General features: G+C 40.9%; 1 long non-coding RNA gene across 1 annotated transcript in view; it reads left to right on the forward strand.

The window, feature by feature from the left end:
- Positions 1 to 23033, forward strand: part of LOC126335236 (uncharacterized) — a 945258-nt gene that overhangs the window by 481718 nt on the left and 440507 nt on the right. Inside the window, exon 2 of the long non-coding RNA XR_007564831.1 lies at positions 10425 to 10639. This is a non-coding gene — a long non-coding RNA (uncharacterized LOC126335236). The remainder of the gene's footprint in view (positions 1 to 10424; positions 10640 to 23033) is intronic.

The raw sequence follows: 23033 nt of genomic DNA on the forward strand, positions 1-23033 counted from the left end.
TCAACACGTGATAACAAAAAACGAGCTGCCCTTTTTTGCACCATTTCGATGTCCTCCGTCAATCCCACCTGGTAAGGATCCCACACCGCACACCAATATTCTAACAGAGAACGAACGAGTGTAGTGTAAGCTGTCTCTTTAGTGGACTTGTTGCATCTTCTAAGTGTCCTGCCAATGAAACGCAACCTTTGGCTCGCCTTCCCCACAATATTATCTATGTGGTCTTTCCAACTGAAGTTGTTCGTAATTTTCACACCCAGGTACTTAGTTGAATTGACAGCCTTGAGAATTGTACTATTTATCGAGTAATCGAATTACAACGGATTTCTTTTGGAACTCATGTGGATCACCTCACACTTTTCGTTATTTAGCGTCAACTGCCACCTGACACACCATACAGCAATCTTTTCGAAATCGCTTTGCAACTGATACTGGTCTTCGGATGACCTTACTAGACGGTAAATTACAGTATCATCTGCGAACAGTCTAAGAGAACTGCTCAGATTGTCACCCAGGTCATTTATATAGATCAGGAACAGCAGAGGTCCCAGGACGCTTCCCTGGGAGCACCTGATATCACTTCAGTTTTACTCGATGATTTGCCGTCTATTACTACGAACTGCGACCTTTCTGACAGGAAATCACGAATCCAATCGCACAACTGAGACGATACCCCATGCGCCCGCAGCTTGATTAGAAGTCGCTTGTGAGGAACGGTGTCAAAAGCTTTCCGGAAATCAAAAACTACAGAATCAACTTGAGATCCCCTGTCGATAGCGGCCATTACTTCGTGCTAATAAAGAGCTAGCTGCGTTGCACAAGAACGATGTTTTCTGAAACTATGCTGATTACATATCAATAGATCGTTCCCATCGAGGTGATTCATAATGTTTGAATACAGTATGTGCTCCAAAACCCTACTGCAAACCGACGTCAATGATATAGGTTTTGTAGTCCGATGGATTACTCCTACTAACCTTCTTGAACACTGGTGCGACCTGGGCAATTTTCCAATCTGTAGGTACAGACGTATCGGTGAGCGACTGGTTGTATATGATTGCTAAGTAGGGAGCTATAGTATCAGCGTAATCTGAAAGGAATCTAATCGGTATACAATCTGGATCTGAAGACTTGCCCGTATCAAGCGATTTGAATTGCTTAGAAACCTCTAAGGTATCTACTTCTAAGAAACTCATGCTAGCAGCTGTTCGTGTTTCAAATTCTGGAATGTTCCATTCGTCTTCCCTGGTGCAGGAATTTCGGAAAACTGCGTTCAATAACTCCGCTTTAGCGGCAAATTCGTCGGTAACAGTACCATCGACACTGCGCAGCGAAGGTCTTGACTGCGTCTTGCCGCTTGTGTACTTTACATACGACCAGAATTTCTTCGGATTTTCTACAAAATTTCGAGACAATGTTCCGTTGTGGAACCTATAAACGGCATCTCGCATTGAAGTCTGTGCCAAATTTTACGCGTCTGTAAATTGTAGCCAGTCTTCGGGATTTCGCGTTCTTCTGAACTTCACAATCTTTTCCCGTTGCCTGTTTCGTGTACCATGGGGGATCAGTTCCATGTCTTACCAGTTTATGAGGTATGAACCTCTCAATTGCTGTTACTACTATATCGCTGAATTTAAGCCACATCTCGTCTACATTAACATAGTCAATTCGGAAGGAATGTCTCTTAGGAAGGCTTCTAGTGACACTTTATCCGCTTTTTTTAAATAAAATTATTTTGCCTTTGTTTCTGGTGGATTTGGAAGAAACGGTATTGAGCCTAGCTAAAACGACCTTGTGATCACTAATCCCTGTAACAGTCATGATGCTCTCTATTGGCTCTGGATTGTTTGTAGCTAAGAGGTCAAGTGTGTTTTCGCAACCATTTACAATTTGCGTGGGTTCGTGGACTAACTGCTCGAAATAATTTTCGGAGAAAGCATTTAGGACAATCTCGGAAGATGTTTTCTGCCTACCACCGGTTTTGAACAAGTATTTTTGCCAACATATCGAGGGAAGGTTGAAGTCTACTATAATCATATGAGTGGGGTATTTATTTGTTACGAGACTCAAATTTTCTCTGAACTGTTCAGCAACTATATCATCGGAGTCTGGGGGTCGGTAGAAGGAGCCAATTATTAACTTAGTTCGGCTGTTAAGTATAACCTCCACCCATACCAATTCGCACGGAGGATCTACTTCGACTTCATTACAAGATAAACCACTACTGACAGACACAAACAGTCCACTACCAATTCTGTCTAATCTATCTTTCCTCAACACCGTCTGAGACTTCTTAAAAATTTCTGCGGAACTTATTTCAGGCTTTAGCCAGCTATCTGTACCTATAACGATTTCTGCTTCTGTGCTTTCTATTAGCACTTGAAGGTCAGGGACTTTCCCAACGCAACTACAATAATTTACAACCACATTTCCGACTGTTCCTTGATCCAAGCACGTTCTGTATTTGCATGCTCCCTTTGAGATTGCAACCCACCCGTATTTTCCCGATGCCTGCTAACCTAAAAAACTGCCCAGTCCACGCCACACAGCCTCCGCTACCCGTGTAGCCGCCAGCTGAGTGTAGTGAACTCCTGACCTATTCAGCGGATCCCCACCAACCTATGGCGCAAGTCAAGGAATCTGCCGCCAACACGGTCGGAAAACCGACTGAGCCTCTGATTCAGACCCTCCACCCGGCTCTGCACCAGAGGTCTGCAGTGGGTTCTGTCAACGATGCTGCAGATGGTGAGCTCTGCCTTCATCTCATAAGCAAGACTGACAGCCTTCACCAAATCAGATAGTCGCTCCTCAGATCCAAAGCAACACACGTCATTAGTGCTGACATGAGCCAGCACCTGCAGCTGGCTGCACCCTGTGCTCTTCATGGCATCCGGAAGGACCCTTTCTTCCCCCCTTAGCCGCCATATCCCTAAGGGGCCCCATTACACGCCTAACATTGGAGCTCCCAACTACCAATAAACCCACCCTCAGTGATTGCTCTGACCTTGGAGGCTGAGAATCATCCTCTGAAACAGGGCAGGCAGCTGCATTTGGCTCAGCCGGAGACAGTACCTGAAACCGGTTTGTCAGACGCATCGGGGAGGCTTTCTGATCAGCCTCCGGGGACGTCTTTCGCTGCCTGCCACGCCTTGGAACGACCTTCCAATCAACCACAGGCGAGGGCTCAGCCCCACTGCGGGCAGCAACTGGGGAAACCACAGCAGCAGACTGATATGGGGACAGACGGGACGAGGTTGACATCCCCGTGATACCCAAGTCCATCTCCCCACAGTGCTACCCATTGGTAACAGACTCAAGCTGCAGGACCGAAGTCAGCGTCTCCTGCAGCCCTCATCCGAACACAGCAATCACAGTCCCTGTCCATTCTAATTGATGCTGGACAACAGTTACTGAAACATGAGTACATGCCTAGATAACACAAGGGAAACAGGCAAAGAATGTATGAACTAACCTGTACAAATGCCTAACGACTTCGCTACAATCTGCCTGAATTTGCGATTACAGTAACTAAAACTCGAAATTACACCTCCTATACGAAACTATGTAACAAATAAGTGAGCTAGGAGTATACGACTTGCTGCTGCCAGCAATGGTGGGAGTGAGCACACAGGCTCTGACCAACCGACACAGGCCGTTCAAAACAAAAACAGAAGACAAATGACTACGCGAATTTACACTATTCAGGTACTAAAACGCGATGCTACAACTCTCAAATACTATAATACTTCCATAAGGTGTTCAATACAGTTCCACACTGCTGCCTAATGAACAAAATACAAGCGTATCACACACACACACACACACACTAGTAGCTACTTCCATAAAATATAAGTGTACATACCAAAGGCTGGAATGTTTTTAGTTTTTAATTTTTCACTTGAGGATGTTTTCCCTAAACTTTGATTATTGCCTTCTCGCAAAGTAACTTCATGGCTTTTAAATTTTCATTCTGATGCAGACATTCTTAGAAGTGTCAAAACATAGATAAATGTGTTAAACAAATATTTGCCACCAGTTGGCACTGTTATTTCTCCATTGAAAGTTATTTATATTAATACAGAACATGATTTCAAAAACATTGACTCAAGTAGATTTTGAGTCATCAGCACACAGAGGTGTGTGCCTGTGTATTAATACTGAAAAATAGATAACTTTTAATTGTAACTGTATATAGTTCCCCACTGGAAAATTTTGAACTGCTTATGAGGAGTCTCCATTCCTTGCTACACTGTCAGTTAGGCAGTAGCAAGCATTAATAGTCTATTGTGACTTCAGTGTAGATTTACTAAGGGATTTTGATAGGAAATCTTATTTGGACTCTACAATTTGATCTCAGTAATTAACTTTCCAGTACAGATGAATAAAGACAGAAGAACCCTAACTGATAATATTTTCTTTGGTGACACTCAAAGTAAGAAAATAATTGTTAACCCAGTAACAAATGACCTCACTGATCACGAAATAAAGTCAGTCAGGATAAATAAGGAAGTGCCTTACAGTGTAGATACCCCTCAGTGGAAATCAGAATAATTAATTACTCCAGGACAAATATTTTCAACCATAGATTAAAGAGATAACCTGGAATAAAATTTATAATTAACTGAATTTCAACATAAAATTTAACCTAATCCATGATAAATTCATATTATTATTTGAAAATAGCTTTCTGCATAAGCTAATCAGATAGGACATTAAATACTCATGTATAACACCATGGATCACTAGAGGGAGAAAAGTATCTTGTGAAAGGAAAAGAGAAGTACATCTATTGGTGAACACAAGAAGAAATCCTGTAGTAGTTGCACACTACAAAAACGTCTCAAAATTACTAAGAAAACTTATTAAAAGTCAAGGAACATCTGTAAAATGTCAGAAATCGATGATTACAACAACAGATGCAAGTCTATATAGAATATAGTGAAACGAGAAACAGGGCAACCAGCAACAGAACAGGATAACATCACTATTGAGCTGAATGGGAAGGCTATAAATGATGACACGGGTACCAAATATATTTAATAATCGTTTCTTAAATATAGCAGAAAGCATAGGGACAAACAGTACAGGAGAAAAATCACAGAAGTATGTTGAAAAAACAGCTTTCACAAAATTAAGTCATACGAATATAACACAAACCTCTCCTTCTGAAATTAAGAAAATGATATATCCCCTAAAAATTAAAGCTCATCTGGATTTGATGGTGTTCCCAGTAGAGGATTAAAAATTTGTTCCAATATAATAAGCCCTGTCTTATCTCAAATCTGTAATGCATCACTAACTCAAGGCATCTTTTCAGAGACACTGAAATATGCCCTTGTCAAACCCCGCTTTAAGAAAGGTGTTAGAACAGATGTCAGTAACTACAGAATTGTTTCCCTACTGACATCATTTTCCAAATTTTTTGGGAAGGTGGTGAATTCTAGAATAGCATCTCACCTGAGCAGTTCTGATATCCTCTGCAAATCACAGTTTGGATTTCAGAAGAGTTGCTCTTCAGAGAAAACCATTTACATGTTCAATCACCAAGTATTACAAGAATTAAATAACAAAATAGTGACAATTGGAGTTATCTGCTGCCTATCTAAGGCATTTGACTGTGTGAATCACAATATTCTCATATAATGTATTTGGACAGAAAAAAAAATGTACGCACCAAGTGGCAGCAACACACATAAATAAGGTAGAGATATGCAAAGCTTTTGGAGCCAGTGGTCCCTCCTTCTGACAGAAGGGCTGAAAGGTAAGGAGAAGGAGTGAAGGAAGAGGACTTGTTTTGGGTTTGGAAACATTACCCAGAACCCCAACTCAGGTGAGACTTGCTGGATGGGATGAGAAGGAAAGACAGATTGTTGGGGACTATATTGCATGAGATCTGAAAACCTGAGAGCTGTAAGGTGGAAGATAAGGTAATATGCAAGACAGAGATTACTGACAGAACATCATGTATGAGTTAATAGGATCAAAAAGCTAAGTGCATTGTTTATGATAGATGGGGGAGGATGAAGGCAAAAACTAGACAGATCAAGAGTGAAAGATGTAGAAAACTAAGTTTCCCAAGGCTCAGGCTTACATCCACTATTTTTCCTCATATATTTAAATTATTTTCCATTTATTGTGCAAGAAGCAGAATTAGTTCTCTTTGCAGATGACTCTAGTACTGTACTCAATCCAAACATACATGCAGCAACAGAAGAAATGGTAAACAAAGATCTTAAACATATCATTGACTGGTTTTCTGCAAATTGGTCTCACACTCCATTTTAAAAAGCACAACCTATTCAGTTCTGCATATCTAGGGGTACTGCACCAATAAGTGTAGCTCATGGTGCGAAAATAATAGTCGTGAGGGTGAAAAAATTCAAAACTGTTAGGTGCCCACACTGATGTGAATTTAAACTGGAAAAAGCACTTTTGGACCTCCTGAAACAACATAATTCAGCCATATTTGCACTCAGAATCATTGAAAAACTTGGGGAGAGACAAATCAGTAAGTTGACATATTTGTAGAAATCTGTTTAAAGTGTAGGGTTTCCTGACTATTGCTTCACAGTATGTTTATTCCCTCATGAAGTTCATTGTAAATAATACACTGCAGTTCAAAAGGAATCATGATGTGCATAACTGCAATACCAGACCTAAAAATTACTTTCATACTCAACATTAGGGGTGCATGGTGCACAACTAAAATTTTTGACAAATTACCAAGTGATATAAAATGTCTGACAAAGAGCAAAGTAAAATATGAAAACAAATTGAAGAAGTTTCTCCTTGACAACTCCTTTTATGCTATAGAAGACTTTCTGTTACTGTAATGTGTAAAAGAAGTTTGGTAAGAATTACTAACTCTCAACTGTACAAGCAAAAAAAAAAAAAAAAAAATTAAAAATAAAATAACTTTAAAATGTTTACCATGTTTCCATATTTACAAAATTAATTTGCAGTGTAAATGTAAAATGACTCAGTCCATACAATTAAGATTTATTGTGCAAATGATTCATGGAACATGAAACTAAATTACTGAGTTCTTTGTAGCAATTTCACTAAGTTGGTATCAAGATATATTTTGAAAAGAGGGACGGGATGTTTATATCTCCTGGTTGGAAATTTATATGATGGTCTGGGATAGCTTCAACATTTCTCTTACATCCAAAATCCTGGCCAGAACCATCCATGGGGCTTCTAGCAACTCTTAAACATAACAATGTTATTATTCACATGAAAGGTATAAATTTAAAAGAAAATTTATTGTAAGAGATGATTTACGACCATGTGATGTGTGTGTGCACTGTGGTGCTGATAAAGACAATAGATGATTATTTCATTGTTCACTGAGATCTATTATGTGCATTCAAATGACATGTGTAAATTCAGTGTATCAAATAACATAATAAACAAACAGATAACAACAGTGTGCCATATAAGAACACTGTTTTTTCTAATCAACTTTTTGTGATGTTATAAGAATCATGCTAAAATGCATCCAATTCATAAATTATTAGTACTTTGTTAGGAACACTATCCCTTAACAGTGATTTACATTATAAACATATGGGCTATAGTTATTATATAACATATACTATTGTATTAATCATTGTTTGGTACTGATAGCTATTTACCTAGTCTGCTTTGGTCTCTCTGAGTTTTAAATAGTGAATATTTTATTTGATAGGTCTCCTTTTGTGTGGTTCATATATCACATTCACAATCAGAACTAATATTATTCATTGTGTTTTAATTAATTAAGAGGAGATTTTTTACATGAACTTTTTACCCAATTAACCTCCTCATTAGAAGCTTTGTAAAATATTAATTCTTTACACTGTAACATGCATTGGTGTTATATTTTCATTGTCTCATACTTATTAAGTGCCTTTATATGCTTTACACACTGACTGTAACATGTTCAAATCAACAATAGTTTACAGAAACTCTAGGTGCACTTTGACATCACACCCATGGCCCAACACACACGACCACTTTTCCCAACAGCATACTTTGCTGAAAGTTCAACCTTGCTTTTTTTTTTTTTAATTTCTAGTTACAAATAGTCAGCATAGTCTGATAGACAGGTATTGGCATTCGAGCCACAGCAGCAATGAACTCCAATTTTTTTTGTATAAAATCTAGTTAATATGCTCTCTGGCAAAGTTCAAATGTTCTTTACTTGTTTAATTGCTTGATCTGCTATATTACAGGCTCAAGTTCATTATTAAAATTTTCTTATCTTACAGGTGTGTCAAATGCTGAGATTTATGTAAGACCGGAAGTGCTACAACTGTTACGTCTTAGGAACAGACCCATAAAAAAACATTTCAATACTGTGCCAGCATGGGTGCTAGGAAGTGAACAAGAAAAACCATCAGCGGTTATTCTGCTGCCTGAAGGCTCAGAAGATAATGAACAGGTTTTCTGATGTGCAGATGGACAATAGAGTTTTATCTTCCAAACATTGTGTCAATAGGAAATAAATATCAAGAACAACAGAAATTCACAGTACCTTAAAGAAATAATATGTTGCCATTGAGCAACTATATGTAATAGGAATAATGCACAGAATAACAGAAATCAGCCTGAAACTCAATATAATACATCACAGACTTCTGTTATAAAACCTCATCACTGCTCTTCCAATCCACTTGTATGAGCTTTGCTTCTAATAGTTTGAAAAGAATGAACTGGCAACACTGATAAATTACATATCTAGTCTGACTGTAACTATTTTTGCATGCAGTCATCACTGTTTTCGTTTTTAGTTATTTATGAATTTCATGTACAAAGCATGGTGTACAAGTGTGAATAACTTTTACACACATGAAAGGGAGTGAGTGAAAGATGCAGTCAAAATATATTGTACGTATATTGAGTTGACTTCAATTCATTTTTAGCTGGGTTTCTCTATCACTCTAATAACCCCTCATTTTCTTCATTATTCAGCCAGTTTCAGCAGTTGCTCCATTTCTGCTGACCTTGTTATCAGTTTCATGTACATATTTCTAAGATACTACTCAAGTAAGGAAGTGAACTAAGATTCTTCCTCATGTACCTTATTGAAGTTCATATAGCACTTGTCTTAAGTTAGATATCTTCATTGGGAATACCAGTTAATTCCCTTCTTTAAGCTGTATAATAATTATTGTAAACAGATGCCTCTTTGTTGTCCTTATTTATTAAACAAATAAGGTTTTGTACTTGCTTATAAATATGAAAAAAACAGATACTGTTACCAGTGTTTGCTGCATTACACCACTGAGGATTGGAAAAAAACTTATAAATATTGTTGTGCCTTACCACTCAGTTCTTAAATTGTAATACAACTAACTGTACTTTCTATTTTTATTTCTCAAAAAAGTTTTCCACATATTAAGTAAAGTTCCTCACTTTGCCATGACATCTTGCTCTCACCTTATTCAGTGTTCTTATTAATGTGGCTTTCTTACTTTCTGCCTTAATAATTTATTACAGTTACCTGTATAATTTTAATTCCATTCACCTTGAGGAAAAATGTGTTTGCACATCCTTGATCCTACCCTATCTGATACGTTTACCAGAGCATGCCTTGCTGCAAAATTGAGCAAGTGTGACTTTTGTGTGAGTGCAGTTTTTTCCTAGTTGTAGTGGACAATAAGGCAAATTTCCTGACATTCACAAGCAATTTTCATCATTTATAGTCTCAACATTATGACACTGACTTTGTTCTGTTCTAATGGAAATATATATATTTTTTCTGTGACACTTGAAAGAAGCTTTTAAGAGAACTTCAATGACAGAGCATGTACAGGACTGGATCAAAAATTATCAAAATATCAGCACTGCAAACCATTGTCCCACCACCAGGAGAAGAGATTCCATCAACATCTTCCCTGTCATACTGAATGTAAGCAAACACAAAACTCAGGTATGGTTCTTGTTGAGTGCATGAAGACCAACAGTCTGTGTTCTGCCATTGTAGCAGTCAGACAACTTGCTTGTAAAACTATTGAGACACTCACATTGTGCATTGAGCATTGTTTATGGTGAATGTAGTGAAACTGTTAGAGAAGTGGTGCAGTTGTACATTGAAGAGTGTCCAGATTGTGCCAAGCAGTGTCACTCTGCCTTTGTAAACGTTATAAATAAAGTACTAGAAACTTGAAGAGTGGAGAATAAAATATGTGAAGGGAAAAGAAGAGGAACTGATGAAAGCTATTAAAATTAACATTTTAAAGGAGTAACACAAAATGCAAATGTCACTTACTGGTAGTTCGGAAGTACAAGAGGTATCAATCAAATGAGCGTTCTCCAAACACTGCATTCTGTCATATTTCATCTTCTTCAAATTTCACTAGATCCACAGCTTCATGGCAGTGACTATCTAAATTTGATTAAAGTCTTCTGAATATTATCTAAAAAAAGTGCAAAGTGAGGTGGCATACCTAAGCAAAATTTTGTTTAAGGAAGAAGCGTCATTTACAAACCATAGGCTAGTCAGCCTTCACAACATACACTAAACATCAGTTGAAAATACATGCTGACTCAGTGAATGCTCTTGGTCTTTCAATATTTGATGCATGTTTTTAAGACCCACAACACTGGTCTCTGTGTTGTTGATGGAATTCTGAATTCATTCAGGAAATGTGAGGTCCTAAGATATACTGCTGCTGCAGTTATTGTAAGACACCCCACTGAACATATGGCAGTCAGTGTGGTACCATCATGATGGATATCCCTCTCATTCCACACATATGTTGAGAGGCCCTCTTAAGAGCACATCTAGAGAGCATTGGAATAGTTGTTCAGGAAATGCAAAATGGTCTAGAGACTCACCTAACTTAACACTTCTACACTTTTATCTGTGGTGAGATTTAAGACAAGAAGTCTATTATGAAACACTGAATGACTCCCAAAAGGAATGAAATGCCTTGTAACACATCGAGTCCAGATGAAATTCAATGCGCAGTGCTGTTTCACCAGAATAAATTTATAGGGTGCAGCAATGCTCAATGTCAATATTTTGAGCACATGGTATGATAGTCATGATAATATACATAACAACCATACCCCGAGTCCTGTTCTTGGTGTAATAGCGCACACGTTCATGGTACCTCTTCCCCTAATGGTGAGACAGGTCCATGGTGCTGTTATCTTGACGGTTGGCTGTGATGACCGAGTCATTCTAGGCACTTCACTCCAGAACCATGTGACTGTTACAGTCGCAGGTTCGAAACCTGCCTCGGACATGGATTGTGTGATGACCTTAGGTTAGTTATGTTAAAGTAGTTCAAAGTTCTAGGGGACTGATGACCTTAGATGGTAAGTCTCATTGTGATCAGATTCATTTGTTATCTTGATACTGTTTGATCATGTACCATGCATATTATGTCAATAAAAATTACATGTGAATATTGGGAAATTCATTGTATTGTCTGGACATGTTTGTGATGGCCTGCCTTAGCTGCCTCAATCTATCTAGAGTAAGTTCTGTTGTAGGTGGTGTATAATTGCCTTAGTCCAATCCATAGATAATGAATCTCAGTTGTGTGGATGAATCATATGGTTTATTGTTATGCTGCTAATGCACAGTAATAACAAAAAACATGTAAATCTGATACCTGTCTGTTATTTTGATGATATATAAAATTCACTAACATATTTATGAGTGGTGCTCTATACCACTCATATATAGTTTCCTTCTACAACATAATTCACACAGCTTATTTTTCTGTTTTTAACTTTCTACCAATTTTTCTTGGTAGAAATACTTGTATAAAGAACAAAAAATAAATATTCCTTTGTTATTTTTATTTTAAATAGCAGCAACATAAGATTGCTTTTTGGAATTTGAAAGATAACATACACTCCTGGAAATTGAAACAAGAACACCGTGAATTCATTGTCCCATGAAGGGGAAACTTTATTGACACATTCCTGGGGTCAGATACATCACATGATCACACTGACAGAACCACAGGCACATAGACACAGGCAACAGAGCATGCACAATGTCGGCACTAGTACAGTGTATATCCACCTTTCGCAGCAATGCAGGCTGCTATTCTCCCATGGAGACGATCGTAGAGATGCTGGATGTAGTCCTGTGGAACGGCTTGCCATGCCATTTCCACCTGGTGCCGCAGTTGGACCAGCATTCGTGCTGGACGTGCAGACCGCGTGAGACGACGCTTCATCCAGTCCCAAACGTGCTCAATGGGGGACAGATCCGGAGATCTTGCTGGCCAGGGTAGTTGACTTACACCTTTTAGAGCACGTTGGGTGGCACGGGATACATGCGGACGTGCATTGTCCTGTTGGAACAGCAAGTTCCCTTGCCGGTCTAGGAATGGTAGAACGATGGGTTCGATGACGGTTTGGATGTACCATGCACTATTCAGTCTCCCCTCGACGATCACCAGAGGTGTATGGCCAGTGTAGGAGATCGCTCCCCACACCATGATGCCGGGTGTTGGCCCTGTGTGCCTCGGTCGTATGCAGTCCTGATTGTGGCGCTCACCTGCACGGCGCCAAACACGCATAAGACCATCATTGGCACCAAGGCAGAAGCGACTCTCATCGCTGAAGACGACACGTCTCCATTCGTCCCTCCATTCACGCCTGTCGCGACACCACTGGAGGCGGGCTGCACGATGTTGGGGCGTGAGCAGAAGATGGCCTAACGGTGTGTGGGACCATAGCCCAGCTATGGTCCTCGCCGATACCCCAGGAGCAACAGTGTCCCTAATTTGCGTGGAAGTGGCGGTGCAGTCCCCTACGGCACTGCGTAGGATCCTACGGTCTTGGCGTGCATCCGTGTGTCGCTGCGGTCTGGTCCCAGGTCGACGGGCACGTGCACCTTCCGCCGACCACTGGCAACAACATCGATGTACTGTGGAGACCTCACACCCCACGTGTTGAGCAATTCGGCGGTACGTCCACCCGGCTTCCCACATGCCCACTATACGCCCTCGCTCAAAGTCCGTCAACTGCACATACGGTTCACGTCCACGCTTTCGCGGCATGCTACCAGTGTTAAAGACTGCGATGGAGCTCCGTATGCCACGGCAAACTGGCTGACACTGAGGGCGGCGGTGCACAAATGCTGCGCTTCTAGCACCATTCGACGGCCAACACCGCGGTTCCTGGTGTGTCCACTGTGCCGTGCGTGTGATCAATGCTTGTACAGCCCTCTCGCAGTGTCCGGAGCAAGTATGGTGGGTCTGACACACCGGTGTCAATGTGTTCTTTTTTCCATTTCCAGGAGTGTATACCTATAAGAAAATCCTGTATTCTTGTCAGTAATAACACTTTTTGTTTCCAACTATGTCTGAATTTTATAATTAATAAACAAATAAATATGTTTTAATTATTTTTGCTTTTACTTCATAATTCAGTTAGTAGATAGTTGTTTATTTTCCATTTCTGGTTGATATTCACTCATTTACACACAGTGTTCCATAGACCCCATACCTTCGGGGATATGGTACAAGTCATGATAAATATTTACAAAAGATACAATGTGCTTCATTTAGTGTGTGGCCATTAATGTCTACTTATGGTACAACAGATCATTATTGTTCATTATAAATTACGTAACATAAGTCTTTGTAAGGCTGAGACTTTAACTGTTAGCTGCAAACAACTTGTAGGCCTGCTCAGCTAGTATCTGATCTTTGTATGCTGAGTTTGAGTTTGGATTCATGCTTGTGTTATCATCAAATATTATAGCTTATGCACTGCACTTCAGAGTCACTGAAAGATCATTTTGGTAAGTTAAGAACAAGAGGGAGCCCAGTACTGATCCTTGCAGCATGTCATGTATTATGTTCTCACATTCTGACATTAGTTTCAATCCTATGTCACACAGTTGATAGGCTTACTAGAGACACTGTGCATTACATTTATGCAAAACTTCATTAAATCTTCACTGTCATCTGCATTATGTGATCGATCGGACCTTACTTTCTGAGTAGCCCCCATACAGGTGCAGAAAAAGAAATTAGTTCACCTGGAAAGACAACATTTATTCTGGTCTGATTATGGCATATGCTACCTGGGCGATAGTAGACATACTGATAATGATTTCAACATCATCGTCCCACAGCTAGTTTAGTGACCTAGCTACCAGAGTGCCATCTATGTCTACTATGAAATAGGGAATGCTCACAGCCAGAAGGCTCAGTGTGGTGCACATTTGTGAAGCAATCAGGTAAACATGTCATGGAGATGCACTCATGTTCCCTTCAGCCAATTGCACAAGTTTGAAAGGGGTCAAACTGTGACCTTCTGAGTGATAAGATGCTTCTTTCAAAGAATTGCCACACAATTCAGACATGCTGTGTTAGATGTGCAATGCTGCTGGTACCAGTGACACATGAAGGTTCTCACACTCATGGATGACAATCTGGATGCCTATGCAGCACAGTTGCCCACCAGGATCGCTGTGTTGTAAGGGCATCATTTTCAGATTGTACAGCTATCACAGCACAGAGAAGAGGTCTTGTGAACCACAGCCACAGTGAAATATTAACTCTTACCATATTTTGATATGGGCAGCACGATGAACCGCTAACCAACATACAGAAACTTGTAAGTGTGAGAGAGCCTCAAGCTGAAAACATACCGCCGCTCCACAAGTTCTTTAACTCCACTATAGCAACTTGCGAGTGAATGAGGATGATATGATGATGAAAGACATGCAACACCCAGTCAACTCAAGGCAGAGAAAAATCCCTGACCCCACCAGGAATCGAACCCGGGGCCCTGTGTGCGGGAAGCAAGAACGTGACCGCAAGATCACAAGCACCAAACTAATTTTAGCTAATCATGCAGCAGGTCAAATCAGAATCTAGGATTTATTGGACATTTGTTGAATCTGTATGCGTGACCTCACCAGTGTAATTTCTGCATCTCTTCATTATTTCTGCATCTCTTCATTATGGCTTCATTTTGGTTCCCACTCTTTCGGAATAAATGTTTACTAATGGACACTCTTTGTCATATTTCTTAGAATTTCCATTGGGGGAAACTGTTCCCATATCATTTTTTATTCTGCATTCATACAACTCAATTTTACTCCCTGAGTATTCTTTGTACAGATAATGTGAATAGAAAAGTAGCATTTCTCCAACAAAGGAAAGTGCAGGATGTTCCCAACATTATAATCCTACCTTCTGACAAAGGCTCCACTACTGTTTTTTTGAACAGCAAGGATTACTTGGCAGATGGACTCTGCCAGTTGTCAGGTTCACTCGCCTACAAACCCTGGCACAGTGACCCCATTTCAGATATCCAGCATGATCTCCAATCTCAACTCAAATCCTTAGGCCCTCTCCCCAGAGTTCATATCTCTCCTGACCCCTACCATTTCCCACACTTCTATATTCTACATGTCCCCTCACCACCCCCCCCCCCCCCCCCTCCAAAGACAATCTACAATATTTGCTGTTGTAGACCAACAGCTACAGCCTATTATCAGCAATCTACCCTCCTGCATGAAAGATACTAATCATTTCCTCTACCAACTCCCTGTGGTTCCTGTCCCATTGCCACAGAAACCTCCTCGTCACTACTGATGCACCTCCCTTTATACTAACAGACCTAATGCCCATGGTCTTACCACTACTGAACACTAACTTTCTCAACACCTGATGAATCCCTAACCAATCACCTCCCTCCTAGTTGTCATGATCAAGTATATCCTCACCCACAATTACTTCTCCTTTGAACGTATTATCTACAAACAAATCTGGAGTATGTCTATGGGTACCCACATGCCACCATCCTATGCTAACCTTTTCATGGGCCATCTAGAGGAATCCTTCCTAAACACCCACAATCCCAAACTCCTCATCTTCATCATCTGGATCGAGGGCAAAGGCACCCCATCCACATTCCTCCAGAAACTCGACAATTTCTCCCCCATTCACTTCCCATGGTCCTAGTCAACCCATCAAGTCACTTTCCTCAATATTGACGTTCACCTCAAAAATGGCTATATCAGTACATCTGTCTATATCAAACCTACCAACCACCAGCAATACCTCCACTTTGACAGCTGCCACCCATTCATTACCAACAAGTTCCTTCCATACAGCCCAGCCACCAATGGCCATTGCATCTGTAGAGATGAGTGGTCTCTCCTGAAATATACCGAGAGTCTCACTGACGGCTTAACAGATCATAGTTACCCTCCCAACCTTGTACAAAAACAGGTCCTCTATGCCTTATTTTTCCAGACACCCAGTGCCTCCCAAAGCTTCACCATCCAGTCACAGAGCAACATTACCCTCGTGACTAATTACCAATTCAATTACATTTTCCACCAGGGTATTGACTACCTCTCATCATGCACTGAAATGAGAAATGTCCTGCCCACTATCCTTCCATCTCCTCCCACAATGGTATTCTGCCACTCATCATATCTACACAATATCCTTGTCCATTCCTACACAACCTCTGCTCCCACCCCTTGCCTCAGGGCTCATATCCCTGTAATAGACTCAGATCCAAAACCTGTCCCACACATCCTCCCACCACCACCTACTTCAGTCCTATCACCTATCCCATTAAACGCAGGGCTATCTGTAAAACCAGTCATGTGATTACAAGCTAAGCTGCAAACACTGTGCTGCATTCTACATGGGCTTGCCAACCTACAAGCTGTCTGTCTGCACAAATGGCCACCAACAATCTCTGGCCAAGAAAAAACTGGACCACACTGTTGCTGAGCACGCTGCCCAACATGACATCCTTCACTTCAATGACTGCTTTACAGCCTGTGCCATTTGGAGCCTTCCCACCAACACCAGCTTTTCTGAATTGGACAGGTAGAAAAACTTCCTGCAATACTTCCTACATTCCCGAAACTCTCCTGGCCTCAACCTTCATTAGACATTGTCCTTACCCATCTAGCCCCTTCCCTGTTTCCATTCCAGCAGTAAACAGCCCTCTGTTCCACCAACATACCCAGTCTTTACTTCTCTCCTTTTCCTCTAACCCTCTCTCTACCCCCACCCTCCATCTAACCTCCCGACTGCACTTAGCTGCTCCACTCTCCCCCTTGTCCCTGTAGCACTACCCTGCTATCTCTTCCCCTTCCTGTGCCAGCCTCCTCCACCTCCACCACCTGGTTGCTTCTCCATAATGCACTGCTGCTCGCAGTCTGGCTCCAGCTGCCAGAGATTGTGTTCAAATGTGTGTGTGTGTGTGTGTTTGTGTGTGTGTGTGTGTGTGTGTGTGTGTGTGTGTGCGCGCGCATGTGCACATGTTTTGTCTAATTTTAAAAAATGCCTCATTGGCCAAAAGCTAATTGTCTGACAGTCTTTTTCTTGTGCTTTGCTGTGACTCGGCATCTCAGCTATATGGAAAGGAGCATTTCTGTTACATGGAAGAATAATTTTCTTAAGTCAGCAGATAGCCTTACATTCGCATGAATAATAATATGAAAGCATCGGTTCCTGTCTATCAATGTGACCCATATTTGCATTTTATTTGACAATTGGTGGAAGTTTTGAGGTCATTTGCTTCTGTTAATTCTCTGTAAATATAGTATCTCATCCCCTGTTTTTTAGCATTACACTTTGCGAGTACAGAACAATTGTATTTCCATCTCTCAATTTGGCAGATACATCTTTAAGGATGCTCCTCCTATTTAAGCTTAGTGTTTTTTTATGAGCAAAAGGGTTTTAGATAATGTATGTCTTTCCTAATAATTAGCCTTGTCCATGTGAATGTGTGTGATTACCAACATAAAGCTACTTTAAAAAATCTGAAAAGAGCTTTCCAGCATGACTTTCCCAACTATACTGTCAAGTGTCCCCTTGTACACAGATCACTTATTTGCAAAACTGTCCAGATTCATTACGAAGTGTCGTATTCATGATTTATGGAACAAGTATTAATCTAATCTAATCTAATCCAATCCATACTTATCTCAGCCACAATAATTGTTAATGTGTTTGGCGTTGTCCTATCATGTCATAATGAACACAATCAGCAGAATTTCAGCTTTTTAACCACCTAATGAATTTTGTATTCTCATTAGTTGTCTTTTTGTTGCGCATGCAGTGTCTCAGCAAGCAAAACTAATGCAACCATATCTGGTTGTTTATTAGGTGTGAAATGTTTGCTGCCGTTGGTAGGAAGTAGAGCCTAATCCTTGAATTATGTGGCCAATGATTTAAGTATCACTTTTCCCGAACTATCTTCTGAGGGCTCCCATTCATTTGGCATAATGTTTTTAGTTTGGTTCTTGTTAATGATGCTTCAAATAGTTGTTGTCTTATTCTTGGAGCACTTTATGATATGGACATATGTGTTTCACTTTTCTTAATAATGAACTTGAGGGTTTTACAATGCTGTGTAAGGAAGTTTCAACTTTTTACTACAGATTGACCTCCTGTTTTGCACTTAGGCATTGCTGAAAGTTAGAATTGGTTCACTGAATTAAGTTATTAACAACAAATCCTTCCATCAATATAATCAAAACATTTGTATCGCATTGAAAGCATACAGTTCTGTTAGTCTGGATAATTAGATTGCAATAACTCTTAGGTTATGTGGTGTGTCCTTCTCATCCTGGAATCTGAATGACTTCCTACTAGTTTCCAACCTTCAGTAGCTAAGCCTTCTTTCCTCCCTGAAGAACCGTCATGAAAGTCCAGAAATCTAGAAAAAGTCCTTTCTCCTCTCTCTGTATTGACAGTGCTTGGAATTATATCTAAAGAAGTGAAGTATTGGCCAGCGACACAGCCTTGCTGTAATTTAACATTGGTGTTACTTTCTCATCAGCCATATATGGGAGTCATTATGAAAGTTTCGAAGTATGATACATTAGGTTCAAATATTTCACTTCTGAAATACTGCCTGATAAAACAGTGGTGCACTGAGATTGGGAAGCAGGAGACTAAATGAGACTTGTGATGAAATCTTCTCGGGCCTCCATCCCGGTAGCTGCACCAAAAATCTGTGATGTTTTGATGAGTGTCATTCTCATCATTATCTGGGGAAGTGTCGAAGTGTCAATGGGCTGTGGCCATCCTCTATATATGTAGCTGGTCAGTGGCGCTAGGTGGCTGTCCCTCGCCACCACTCCTACTGGCGCTGGGCCATTGGTGGGAGGAGAGGGGGGGGGGGGGGGGGGGGGAAGCCGCGCAGGAATGAGGGACACCAGCTAGCTTTGAATCGCGGAGCGTTAGCAGCTGAGCACAGTCCCAGTGTATAGCTGCTATTGCAGGGTTCCAGATCAAACTTAAACAGTAGCCCTCATCCCTGTTGACAAGATTGACATGTAATCTTAATTTAACTGCTTCCTTGATGGTGCTCTCCCAAAAATGGAAGACATCCATCTTGTTCTAACTCCATTTTGAACTGTATGTTTTTGTGAATGCTGTAAAGGCGTTCATGAAATTCATTCAGGGTTCAGTTCCATGTTCCCACACAATGAATGTGTCATCAACATAATGAAAGGTTTAAGTTGTGCTGTTTCCAGTGCCAACTCCATATAGAGATTGGCAATCCCTGGAGCAAGTAGTGAACCCATGGCTAACCCATCTACCTGATCATAAAATTCTTGATAGTTTGAAATGGTATGTGATGTTGTTTTTGGTGATTCCAGAATCAAGACATATTTACAAGGAACTTGGTAGTATGAGCCCATTTATCAGTATAACATTGCACTCCCTGTAGCCTGGATGCATGCATTGATTCCATTGGGAGCGGGTGTCATAAAGCTGTTGTTTTATCTGCTGAGGTAAGCTGGCGTGCAGCTGTTCAACTGGTCTTGATATCCTAGATACTGGCACTGAGATCTTGTTGACATCCAAGGTGGCAACACAAATTTTCTATTGGGTGGTGGTGGTGGTTAGTGTTTAACGTCCCGTCGACAACGAGGTCATTAGAGACGAAGCGCAAGCTCAGGTTAGGGAATGATTGGGAAGGAAATTGGCCGTGCCCTTTCAAAGGAACCATCCCGGCATTTGCCTGAAAGGATTTAGGGAAATCACAGAAAACCCAAATCAAAAAGGCCGGAGACGGGATTGAACCGTCGTCCTCCCGAATGCGAGTTTCCTATAGGGAATTGATCTGGGTTTCATGCTGGCTACAGCAGTACCTCAACATCATGCAGACAGTGTATAAAGAGCCACATCGTGTGGACAACTATTATCCTGCTGAAAATTGGCACAAAACTATTGTTGCTCAAGAGGTAACACACAAGGATGCAGGATGTTGGAGGAGAGGTAACTTAATCAGACCCACCCAAGTCAAACTTGATGAATCCACACACTATGATGCTAGGAGTAACACCAGAGTGGCTCTCGATATCATTGGAAGAACTCCATCTCTTCCCAGATTGCTGCTAGATTCACTGACAATGCCCATCCAGACTAGTGCAGAATCACAGTTCATTACTGAATGCAAAGTGACACCATTCATCAGCAGTCCATGCTTCCCAGTCATGACATCACTCCAAAAGCAGCTGTTTGTTTTTTGGTTGTAACCATGGCATACACATGGGATGGCAATTCCCTAATCCATCTGCTGCTAGTCTCTGATCAATCGCGTGGGATGGCACAAAATCTTTCTGGAAGTCTATCAGTCATTCTCAAATGGCAGGCACAGATATGAAGGAGTTAAAATTGCTGATCCTCCTTTGTCATGGTCTGATGTGGTTGAGTGGAACCTTGATCACAACTACACCTGAGTTCCCATTTCCACGCAGTTCAACATTTGAATGCCTCCCAAATTGGGATACTGGACAATTTAACAAGCCACCTAAATTGAGTCCCACAACACTGCTCCTTTCAAACTCCATCATGTACCAATCATGCTGTCTGACACAAGTATGCAGCAGCTCTAAGTCCTTCATAGGGAGCACCCACCTGACAGTATTCATTCCTCTTACATCCTCTACCAGGCTTAGTAACAACACTAAACCTGAACAATATTAATACATTCAGATAGCCATTCAAACTTTCACAGAGAATTCCAGTTGTAATCATTAACATACCTACTGATTGTATGTATATATATATATATAAATTAAGTTACATTGACATTTGACCATCTCTTCTAAGTGCTTCACTTTCTTTTGTCATGCTATGCATACCTGGTATTTTTAGAAGTCTTTCATTACTAATCTGTGAAAGTTTTGAAATACCAAACTACTTATCATTGTATGGGCTGTGATATTCCAGTCTACATCTACATCTACATGACTACTGTGCAATTCACATTTAAGTGCTTGGCAGAGGGTTCATCGAACCACAATCATACTATATCTCTACTATTCCACTCCCGAACAGCGAGCGGGAAAAACGAACACCTAAACCTTTCTGTTCGAATTCTGATTTCTCTTATTTTATTTTGATGATCATTCCTACCTATGTAGGTTGGGCTCAACAAAATATTTTCGCATTCGGAAGAGAAAGTTGGTGACTGAAATTTCGTAAAAAGGTCTCGCCGCGACAAAAAACGTCTATGCTGTAATGACTTCCATCCCAACTCACGTATCATATCTGCCACACTCTCTCCCCTATAACGTGATAATACAAAACGAGCAGCCCTTTTTTGCACCCTTTCGATGTCCTCCGTCAATCCCACCTGGTAAGGATCCCACACCGCGCAGCAATATTCTAACAGAGGACGAACGAGTGTAGTGTAAGCTGTCTCTTTAGTGGACTTGTTGCATCTTCTAAGTGTCCTGCCAATGAAACGCAACCTTTGGCTCGCCTTCCCGTCAATATTATCTATGTGGTCCTCCCAACTGAAGTTGTTCGTAATTTTAACGCCCAGGTACTTAGTTGAATTGACAGCCTTGAGAATTGTACTATTTATCGAGTAATAGAATTACAACAGATTTCTTTTGGAACTCATGTTGATCATCTCACACCTTTCGCTATTTAGCGTCAACTGCCACCTGACACACCATACAGCAATCTTTTCTAAATCGCTTTGCAACTGATACTGGTCTTCGGATGACCTTACTAGACGGTAAATTACAGCATCATCTGCGAACAGTCTAAGAGAACTGCTCAGATTGTCACCCAGGTCATTTATATAGATCAGGAACATTAGAGGTCCCAGGACGCTTCCCTGGGGAACACCTGATATCACTTCAGTTTTACTCGATGATTTGCCGTCTATTACTACGAACTGCGACCTTCCTGACAGGAAATCACGAATCCAGTCGCACAATTGAGACGATACCCCATAGCTCCGCAGCTTGATTAGAAGTCGCTTGTGAGGAACGGTGTCAAAAGCTTTCCGGAAATCTAGAAATACGGAATCAACTTGAGATCCCCTGTCGATAGCGGCCATTACTTCGTGGGAATAAAGAGCTAGCTGCGTTGCACAAGAGCGATGTTTTCTGAAGCCATGCTGATTACGTGTCAATAGATCGTTCCCTTCGAGGTGATTCATAATGTTTGAATACAGTATATGCTCCAAAACCCTACTGCAAACCGACGTCAATGATATAGGTCTGTAGTTAAATGGATTACTCCTACTACCCTTCTTGAACACTGGTGCGACCTGCGCAATTTTCCAATCTGTAGGTACAGATCTATCGGTGAGCGAGCGGTTGTATATGAGTGCTAAATAGGGAGCTATAGTATCAGCGTAATCTGAAAGGAACCTAATCGGTATACAATCTGGACCTGAAGACTTGCACGTATCAAGCGATTTGAGTTGCTTCGCAACCCCAAGGTATCTACTTCTAAGAAACTCATGCTATAAGATGTTCGTGTTTCAAATTCTGGAATATTCCATTCGTCTTCCCTGGCGAAGGAATTTCGAAAAACTGCGTTCAGTAACTCCGCTTTAGCGGCACAGTCGTCGATAACAGTACCATCGGCACTGCGCAGCGAAGGTATTGACTGCGTCTTGCCACTTGTGTACTTTACATACGACCAGAATTTCTTCGGATTTTCTACCAAATTTCGAGACAATGTTTCATTGTGGAACCTATTAAAGGCATCTCGCATCGAAGTACGTTCCAAATTTCGCGCGTCTGTAAATTTTAGCCCATCTTCGGGATTTCG

Source organism: Schistocerca gregaria, chromosome 2 (assembly GCF_023897955.1).
Source record: "Schistocerca gregaria isolate iqSchGreg1 chromosome 2, iqSchGreg1.2, whole genome shotgun sequence".
Classification (NCBI taxonomy): Eukaryota; Metazoa; Arthropoda; class Insecta; order Orthoptera; family Acrididae; genus Schistocerca; species Schistocerca gregaria.